The following is a 9,987-nucleotide window of genomic DNA, read 5'->3' as shown; positions in this document are numbered from 1 at the left end:
CTGCAATCAAATCATATTTTCTTCAGATTTTCCAATTAAAGTTTGCCTTTATTTTTGAAAAAAAAAGCCCCAAACCCAAAAGTAATGTTATTAATCAATGCTGTTTGATGCTTCCAGATGGTCTAAATGCTGTTTCAGAGGCTTTTTCACGAGCAAAACAGAGCAAGAAACTGAATACATTATATTTTTGGCATGAATGTGGTCATCATTAAAGTCCCCCTCCAGGCACATTTTAAAGTATGTAAGAGTACTCTGCTATGATTAATATTCTGTTTAACATGGTTTTCCCACATAAAAAGTAAAAAAGAAAGAAACAACAACTCTGAAAAGGGTCCTGAAGTAGATCCACTCATTTTCTCTAATTGAGAAACCAATGCAATACGCAAAACTCTTGCAAGCTGTTTCAATATTTTCTTGTCTTGCTGTTTTATGGTGTGACAACACTGTGGTTAGGGTCTGCTTAGGTTTAGGCACACAGAGCATTTAGTTTGAGTTAGGGAAAGGGAGTCTGTGGTTACCATCTGAATAAAGCATGACTGTTTTGCTTTCTCCTTTTCCGCTTTCTGCTGCCCTGACACCTGCTCACACTAGACTGACCAGTGAAAGAGAAGCGCACATCGAGATGGGTAGGTTAAGTGTTGAAGGCAAAGTGATCTCATCCCTTCCTACATGTTCTTTCTGTGTCAACCTTTGATTTTTTAGGTATCCTTGTGCATCAGCTGGTTACGCTCCGGGATGCCGTTACGGCGATGTCAACAAATGCACATGGTGGGATGAAGCAGCACGGTTCCTATGTATACGGTAACAGTGCCACCGGTTCCGTCTGGCTGCATTATCATCTGACACGTTCATGCAAACTGAGCTGACAGAGCGGCGCTATTTGACAAGTTCAGAATGAGAACAAGTTGTCCCTACTTGCCATATGTGCCAGGCATTATTAAAATGGTGCTGACAGCAGCTTTTTGTGTTGTATCTTGTCATAGGAGGGGTTGGCGGGTACGTTTACACAACAAAATGACTTGGTTATGGATGGGAAAAGAATGGGATGCCAAAAAACACCCAGTTTAAACAAAAAAAGAGGTGGACAGAAGGTATCAGCAAACGTATCAGAATGGTTAGTGTGGTTACCATCTTTTTTATTTATGTTTTTTTACCTGTAGGGTAACCGGCAGTGGTTGACACAATGTTAGTGATTGTGAAAAATAGAAAAATATCTGCTGCTACGGGATTTTTGATAGATAGTGAAAGGAAGCCCCAGGGTCCGGTCTCTGTCCAAAAACTGCACACTCGACCATGTTTGCTGTCAAAACTTTCTCCATGCTAATACTAAGTCTGCTCTCTGTACTGACAAGCTTGCTCTGCAATGGAGGATTCGGGTTTCTTTTCCACTGTTAAGTTGAGGTCTGTTCTCTCTTGATATGTGTTTTCTGAATTGGACAGCGTACATTTAAATCACAGATTTTAGGGACGTGCAAAGACATCGCTCCCCTTCAGCAGAGGAATGTGAAAACATGTCTCCAGTGACAAACTTTGCACAGATACAAGTCAGTAAGGTCAAGATCACACAGTTTAGGGAGCATAAACATAAGAAAAAACTAATTTTTTTAGTGTAGGGGGATCTTTGATGTTAATAATTAAAAGCTTAGTTTCATTTAAAGGCCAACATGCTGCTCGTATTTGTTCTGTGTGTGTGTGTGTGTGTGTGTGTGTGTGTGTTTAAGAAGAGACAGACGGTGAACGAGTAGAAAGGGACAGGGAGAACTCCCAGATCAGAGCCCATCCACCGGAACAGACACTTCATAAAAATGTTTTGACACCAACATCTGTTTGAGACGCCGCACATCAGCTGACGTCTCCAGATCTCCTGCAGCTGTCGTCCTGCTCCGTACACCGTCATCACGGAGTCTAAGACATTGAGACTGAGGTGAAATCACACAATTCAAACTTTCTGTACCTGGGAATCTGTTCATGTGTCAGAACTGTTGTCCCTCACCCTGCAGGGTCTGGCTGTATTAGTGTGTGTGTGTGTGTGTGTGTGTGTGTGTGTGTGTGTGTGTGTGCATGAACTGAATACACACTGTCAAGAATGGAAAAGCAAATGACTCCATTAACTTATCTTTAAAACCCATGAAAGACCCTCTTAGAGACTCTTTGAAGATTATTTTTTGCTGTTAATGAGAAATTTCAACATTCAAATGTAATCTGTGTTAAATGTAATCTGGCTAAAACCAAACAATTGTTCAGAAGGGTGCCAATCACAAATTATAAATGCATTAACCCTTAAAAAAACTGAGCAAATTAACTTAATTTCTCTTACAATAACACGAGAAGAAGACAAAGCTTGACAAGAAATGGCCCCAAAATGGTTAGAAAAGGCCGTTCACATTTCTGCATCAGCCCCTTCGTAACAAGATCCTCAGAAAAACACTGTTTCTTTAACTTTAAACTGCTTCATTCGGTGTTTTTACTTGTTTAAATCACCAGATCTGTTTGTTTTAGAGAGGAGGGGATCTCTGTTGATAATTTGTCTCCTGGTCAAAACCTGAACAATGAACACTGCAGGAATTGTAACTGGGAAAAGTCTGTTGCAATCTGCAGTCCTTGCCACTAGATGCCACTAAAATAATTTAAACACGGTTCTTTTAATTAGTTTCATTAAATGAACAGATTGGATAAAGTGGGACAGAGGGTTTTGAGCGAGACAGTAATACTTGAATATATTTTTGCTTATTAAATCAACAAAATATGAGAGATAAAGAGCAGATTGAAGTGTTGTTGACTTTCCAGACTCGAGTTGTTGTTGGTCACATTTCAATCCTCAGCACAGAGGAAAGACGAAGACTGATATCAAAATTTTCCACAGCTGTTCTCTCACACATTATCACCACACACACAGTGTAAAAAAACGTGCATCTCCTTTTTTCTCCTGTAAATATATGCACATAAACACCTCCACTCTTTGTCTGTGTATTATATAAGCACGTCCCTGCTGCCAGCACCATCGGGTCATCTTACAGAAAACCTTCGAGACAGACATACAGGTAGAGGGAGGAAAATGAACGAAAGTGTGAAAGTGATGAGGAGACGTGTGTGTGGAGGTGGGAATTTGTGGGAGAATATGGTTAAGTGTTTTTTTTCATTGAGGGTGGGCAGGAGGGTGAGGCGAAGGATGTGTAAAGTGAGGGCTGACAGGCGTGTCGATCACACCTCGGGCTGACTAATCCCTCCCCCGCTGTCAGCAAATTAATCTGTTAAAGGGTGAGAGGCCTGGATGATTGACTGATGGATGGATGCATTCAGGAAGTGAATAACAAAAACAGAATAAAAATGCAAGAAAAAATCCATATAAATACACTGAACAAAAATTGATATGCATCACTTTTGTTTTCCCATTTTTACAAGTTTATCTTGAAGAACAAAGACTTTTTCTAAGCACTGAAAAGACTTATTTCTCTCAGATATCACTCACATTTGTTAAAATCTATATTAGACGAGCTGATGCATGTTTTGAGTCAAACAGGATTCATCTGTGAAGAAAACAATTCTCTAAAGCGCAAGATGATGAGCATGCAGATAATCGTCCCTGAGACGTTTCTGACATTTTGTGCAGATATTTTCATTTTGTGCAAACCAATTACTGCATACGCCGTTCAGGTGGCTGCTCTCAGACAATCTTGCAGGTAAAGATGTGGAAGTCCTGCGCTGACCTGTTTATATGTGTCAGTGGTTTTAAAGATGGTTGGATGTACTGCCAAATTCTCTGAAATGACAATAAAGACAGTTTATGGTGGTGAAATGAACATTAAATTCACGGCAACAGCGCTAGTGGACAGTGTTCAAGCATGTGGCATTTTGTTGGGTGACAAAACTGCATATGTTTGAGTGGATTTTTGTTGTGACCATCCCAAGGCACACCTGTCAGGTGGACGGATTATCTTGGAAAAGAAGAAGACTCACTGACATGGATTTAAACTAATTTGTACACAAAATCTGAGAGAGATAAGCATTTTGTGTGCACAAAAGAAAAAAAAAGGGAGCACATACCATGCAGCAAATAAACGTGCTTCATTCATGTTTTTGTTCAGTGTATAGGTTATTATTTATTGTTCTTTAAATCCCTTACGATGGAACATGTTTCCACACTCAGAAAGACATCCAACAAAATAGACAGCCTGTACTCAAATACCACCACGTTGACAGAGATTTTGGCATAGTATCCCGACACCAAAAGCCACTCTGTGCATATGCACCATACGCCGCGTTCCCGGATGCCTCTTCAGTGATGTCAACACAAGCACATGGTGGGATTATTGCTGCATGTGGTTATGTTTATGTTTACATGGCAACAAATGCTCAGACGCCAACAAACGCACATGCTGGTATTGATGGTAGGATTAGGGTAAGGAGGTACATGGTAAGGTGTCCGAAAACAGCACACGCCAGATGTAATAATGCCATGACCAGTTCTGCCCAGCTGCGTTCTCACCTGACGCTTTCCAGCAGGATGTCGTGAGGATGCTAAACGTAGCTTTTGGCATCGCAATCTTGAACCAAAAGCACTGTCAAAGTGGTGGTATTTTACGAGCTCACAATTAGAGCGGGCTGCATGTTCTTCTGCCGAGTTTATTGGTGGTTAGCGTCCATAAATGTTGCACTACCACCATCTGCTTGATTGTCCCTCGCCCCATCTAATGCGACATTGTCATAAAATTTGCAAAAAGACGCTTGATAGATGTGTGTGTGTGAATAGTGAAAATCAAAACTGGTGCCTGACAGATAATCTCAGTAACTGGCAGGGAACTCTGTGTGAAAGAGGCTTTATATACTCTGTAATGTTGAGGAAATAAGAGTTTAAAACATGTAAGATAAAGTTTGGAATCTATTGGCAGCTGCACTATATTTGATTTTACAGTGGTTGTTGACTTTATAGTTATCTGTATTACAAAATGAAAGACAGAGACAGCCAAGTACATAAAAGCTGCTTAGATAGCCGTGGATTTCTGCCTGGAGATTGATTTTTTGACTTTTCCCAAAAATTTTAGCATGAAACAGCTGGTCTGGATTTTAGATGACAAAAAATAAGCTTACAAAGTGATTCTGTTCCCTCACTGCTACAGCTTGTGGTTTTGGCTGTGAGATAATTGTGGTTTTTGTGGAAGTGGTTCTCCCGTTTTAGTCACTCTTGCTTGAATATTTTATGGTAATTATTCTGAGGTATTTATCAGTGAGAAGCAGAGAGAGAGCAACAGCCTGAAGCAGATAACAAGACACCAGATCTCTCTCTGAGCTCCCACTGAGCTCACCTGCATGTGTGTGTTTGTGAGTGTGTGTTTGTAGGTGTGTGAAAGAGCGCTCAGGGTGCCCCCATAGACAGTATGACACTTTGTCTCCTAACCCCTCCCCTCTGAAGAATAGGGTCAGATTGAGATTCAAGTTCACTGCCATCAAGGACACATCCACAGCTGGGATCACCACACACACACACACACACACACACACACACACACACACACACACACACACACACACACAGCATAGTGCGCTCTTTCAATCCGCATTCAAAGTGGGAGTCTTTGGGGAGAGACAATAGCAGCACATGCATATATTTGGACATGTAATGAGGGCACAGCCCACCAATTAAGGAGGACTGGTGAGTGTGTGTGTGTGTGTGTGTGTGTGTGTGTGTGTGTGTGTGTGTGTGTGTGTGTGTGTGTGGACCACTACTCCCGGCAGGGGATGGAGACGAAACCCAGCGGAGGGGAACCGACCCCATTCAGAGCTGGTAATCCAATTCTGAAAACTGTCTTTCAGGGGAGTGAGGAGGTGTGTGTGTGTGTGTGTGTGTGTGTGTGTGTGTGTGTGTGTTCAGACTGGGTGGGTGGGGACATGGGGGGTGTCAATGTACCCGAGAGTAGTTCTTTAATGTGAATGCAAAGCAAGGGAGGGGTCAGATTACTCCCCTCTTCTCCCTCCTCTTGTAACCGTTCATTTGTTTTTTAAATCCATGACTCCCGCTCTCGGGGGCCACGGCGTGCAGTTAAGACCCCCCGCCTCACTTCCCCCACCTCCAGCTCCTCCATCTCCACCACCACCACCAGCTCTCTGTCGCTCTGTTCGATAACCCAATAACCGAGTGCTTTTATCCGAGGATCAAGTTTCATGCTTTTGCTCTTTGGGATTCTGAACATGACAGGGGAAGAGAAGAGAAAAACACGGTGTGCTGGAGGGGACACACCAGTGAAAAACACTAAAATATGAACGCTTTCTTTAACTTTTTAAATGACAGTGTCCATATTCTCAAGCTTTCTCACCCCACTTTGAAGGGTTTATTATTTTTAGTATCCATTTTTTAAAGCTGACTAAATAAGGCATGATTAAGTTGGTTGTTTTTAAAAAGTTATCAGTGCAGTTCCTGCTACTTTCCACTGGTGCTAACACCATAAAAGTGGTTGTCTTTTACAAAGATAAAGCTGCGTTTCGAGCCATGGTTGTGCCATCAGTGCCAGGTATTTGAGCCAAAACATGATCTTTTCATAACTATAACTAAGTAAGTATTTGTAGTTTGCAGAAACGGACAATTCCAACATTTTTTCTGGCGACTGGGTTGCATAATCTGCAACCCCACTGGCTGATTACACTTGGTTTATCTCCCAATTTTCTCTTTTTGAGAAAGATTTTCTGGTTTTTGGATTATTACAAGATAACCTTTTGACCTCACATGGACAGATTATGAAATGAAGGGCCCCTGTGCACAGATGCCCTCGTGCTACCTCGTCCCACGGAGAAGATGTTACCCAGACAACCTTTCTTTGGGGCTTGTTTAACTCTTTGGATCCTGCATCTGTGAGCTGTAGACCCATTTCATAACACATGCTTGCTTATTTTCCTTTGCCAGCCTGTAGAGCCCCATTGTGAACCCAGAAATGTTGAGTACCCCAAATTTTTATGTTATAAATGCCGACATTTGTATATATGAGACTGACCAATGCTACATCTAACTATTCTATCCCTGACAAAATCACCAAATCATCATTTAACTCTTTTTAGAGAGTTTTTTTTAACTTTTTTTTACTGCATGCTGTAGTATGGTATTTTTCCATTATTTTAAATTTCAACTTTTTGGACCATTCTTTTGACAACCCATACTATAATATTCTTCTAAATGCTTTACCATAAGTTTTAGCAACATCTGGAACAATGACTTTCTTGACTGTTTTAACTGCATGCTATTGTATGACTTTTTTCAACTTTTTTTAATTGTTGACTTTTTGGACTGTTTCTTCCAAATTCTAATAATGTTCTTCAAACTGCTATACTGTGACTTTTTTTTAACATTTGGAACAATTAATTTTTCAAGCATTTTTTCCACGTGCTATATAGTATGGCATTTTGCAACATATCATAGCACGACTTTTTCCAACATCTTAACTCTATTTATACATGTGGTAGGCAGTTCTGATAGACATTTATACCTGACAGTTTTCTGAGTTTGTTGTGGTGAATTTTGCAGGATGTACAGGTGAGAGGGAAGTGGAGTTGAGTCTTCTGAATGATGGATGGATGCTTTCGACTGTTGCATTATTGAAACAAGGCAACAGAGAAGCGTGCCCCCTCCTCCATGAAAGATGCAGTCCTTCTCACAGTCGGCCGGCAACACATCTCCTTGTTTTGAAGCACAGCATGAATCATAATTTTGAAGTCGGAGGCGTTGCAGAAATCCTAGGGAGAAAGATGGTGTGAGGGAAAAGGTGATGTATTTACACTTTGATCTTTGCTGGTGTTGTCCTTTGATGGTTTTCTTTTGCCAATATTACGTTTTTTTAAATAGTTTTTGGCTTTTTTCCACACAAAAAAAGTTAATTTCTGTCAGAGGATTCAAGAGGCACTTGGAGTGTGGGAAAACAAGTAGGAGAGGGAGGGCATGAATTTGTGAAAGAGATTGAAATAAAAGAGATAAAGAGGTGCTGATAATGAGTGGGCAAGGGATCACCTGTAAGGCCAGCCGGCTCTCTGCAGGCTGCTGGGAGAATGGAGCGCCGCAACAGAGCGGCCGTTATTTTCTTTGTGAGGTCAGGAAACCGGAGATGCTCCTCCGCTCGGCTACTGAGTGACATCAACCGCTTGGGGAGAAGACACACAGACAAAAAACAAAAAAAAAACTTCCATTAAATCACACACTCCCACAAACCCACATGCTCAGATGTCTCACCACCCACCACTTCCACACACAAACATCCCTGAATCCTCTAAATGGCTGAATATTTGCATATAGTGCTGTTCCAATTATCCTCCCATCTTCCTCTTTTGCTCTTTTATCTGCGGGTGAAGACAGGTCTGTGTGAGGTTTAATGAAAGTGAGACAGGCTCTGTCATCTCTGCGACACTGCCTGCTGTCTCTTTCTTATTACCCTATCATAGCAAAAAAAAGAACAAAAACAAAAGGTCTTTTGCCAGGCTGTAGGCGTGCTGTGTGGAATCTATCAAAGTAAAATACATAAACTGTAATCTGACATATAAATATTCTGCGTTCAGTGTTTTGTCATCATACATATGAGGGGGGATTAGGTGAGCCACTGCATGCTCTATGACAGTTTAATATCACTGAAGAATCACATGAAGGCAGAATGACAGAGGCTTTCAAAAAACTGCACTATAATTTAACAGTTGTTTGCATCTGATTTTGCCCTACTTATACATGTACTGTGTGTGTACAGTAAAAACAACCCTCTCATTAATAAAGCTATTGCCGTATTATATTGTATTGCTTTTTTGTAGTTTTTTGCTAAGCTGCTGCAATAGTACAGTTTCTCATTGGGTTTAATGGTAATGCCTGCGTAAATGCATAAATACCTAACTGAATGCTAACCTTAGTGGCATGCTCATAATACCAATGCTTACATGCTGACATAAAATGGATATATACAGTATATATATATATATATATATATATATATATATATATATATATTACACTTTTGTCAAAAACACTGGCAAAGCAGCACTTTTTTATGAGTTCAGAATGAGAACAGGCTGAACATTTACTTTTTAACACTAAACACCATTTTTAGATCTTATAGATATTTGGTCATAAAGAAATTTTTGGACAAACTGAAATGTTGAAAAGACAGTGAAACACAAAAGTTATCATGTTGAAATCATGATCATCTGTTTAAAATTTTGTGTAACTTTTTCCAGTCCAAGTTGACATATTTTACAGGATAAGCAAAAACTTGGCGGTAGTGGAAGATCATGGAAATATGCACCAAATTTATGAAATAATACATAATACATAAGTTTAAAAAAAAAAGAGAATTTAAATTTCAGTCAGACTTACTTTGGTGGATCTGTGCTAGAAGTCATCCATCGGTCTGACCGCACTTATTAAGAAACATGAAGGTGTAATTAGTCTCACTCCTTTCAGGTGTAACGGAGCCAACAGGAGAGCGGAGAAGTCAATCAGCCGCAGTGTTCTCACAGCTACAGAGGAGCTCTAATTAAGCAGGATAAGTGGAAACACCTGTGTGGGTGGCTGATGGGTTTGTAGGCACTTTAAACCTGAAAAATTTAACATTCTGCCCCGAAGCTGTCTCTGAGCTAAAAGCAAAGTTTCTATTATGTAACAATCAATGTCACCTGCTGACATAATGAGAAAACGCACAACTCGGTTTGTGTTGAGCCGCTCATTTTGTTTAGCAAGGAAGTTGCTGGGAAGGGAAAAAAAAATCGGGCACAGCAGGAATCCTTTGGAAATGTGTGTATTTTTTGCTGTGGGTGACTAATTGCTGATTTTTTTACTGTTGTAAAGTGAAGAATCTCATTCAACCACGCTTTAGTTTAAAAAGAGCCTTAATTAACATAGAAAATGGGTCCAATTTAGAGGAAAAACTAGCCAGCACTGTGCTATAGACAAACATAGACATTTTGTGAGAACTCCAAATTAAAGTTCATCGTTGTCAGACCAACCCCAGACTGTTTCTGTCAGGTGAA

General features: G+C 40.4%; 1 long non-coding RNA gene across 1 annotated transcript; it reads right to left on the bottom strand.

Moving 5' to 3' along the window:
• Positions 1-7,276: 7,276 nt before the first annotated feature.
• On the bottom strand, positions 7,277-9,460 carry LOC148185688 (uncharacterized). Its single transcript, XR_015775759.1, has 3 exons — positions 9,335-9,460; positions 7,991-8,120; positions 7,277-7,719 (listed from the first exon to the last, which is right to left on the bottom strand). It is a non-coding gene; the product is annotated as an uncharacterized LOC148185688 (long non-coding RNA).
• Positions 9,461-9,987: the final 527 nt, after the last annotated feature.

This window comes from Plectropomus leopardus, chromosome 23 (assembly GCF_026936395.1).
Source record: "Plectropomus leopardus strain MGB_pleo_1.0 chromosome 23, ASM2693639v1, whole genome shotgun sequence".
Lineage (NCBI taxonomy): Eukaryota > Metazoa > Chordata > Actinopteri > Perciformes > Serranidae > Plectropomus > Plectropomus leopardus.
The sequence above is the reverse complement of the archived record's forward strand: the minus strand, read 5'-3'. Positions and strand labels throughout refer to the sequence as shown.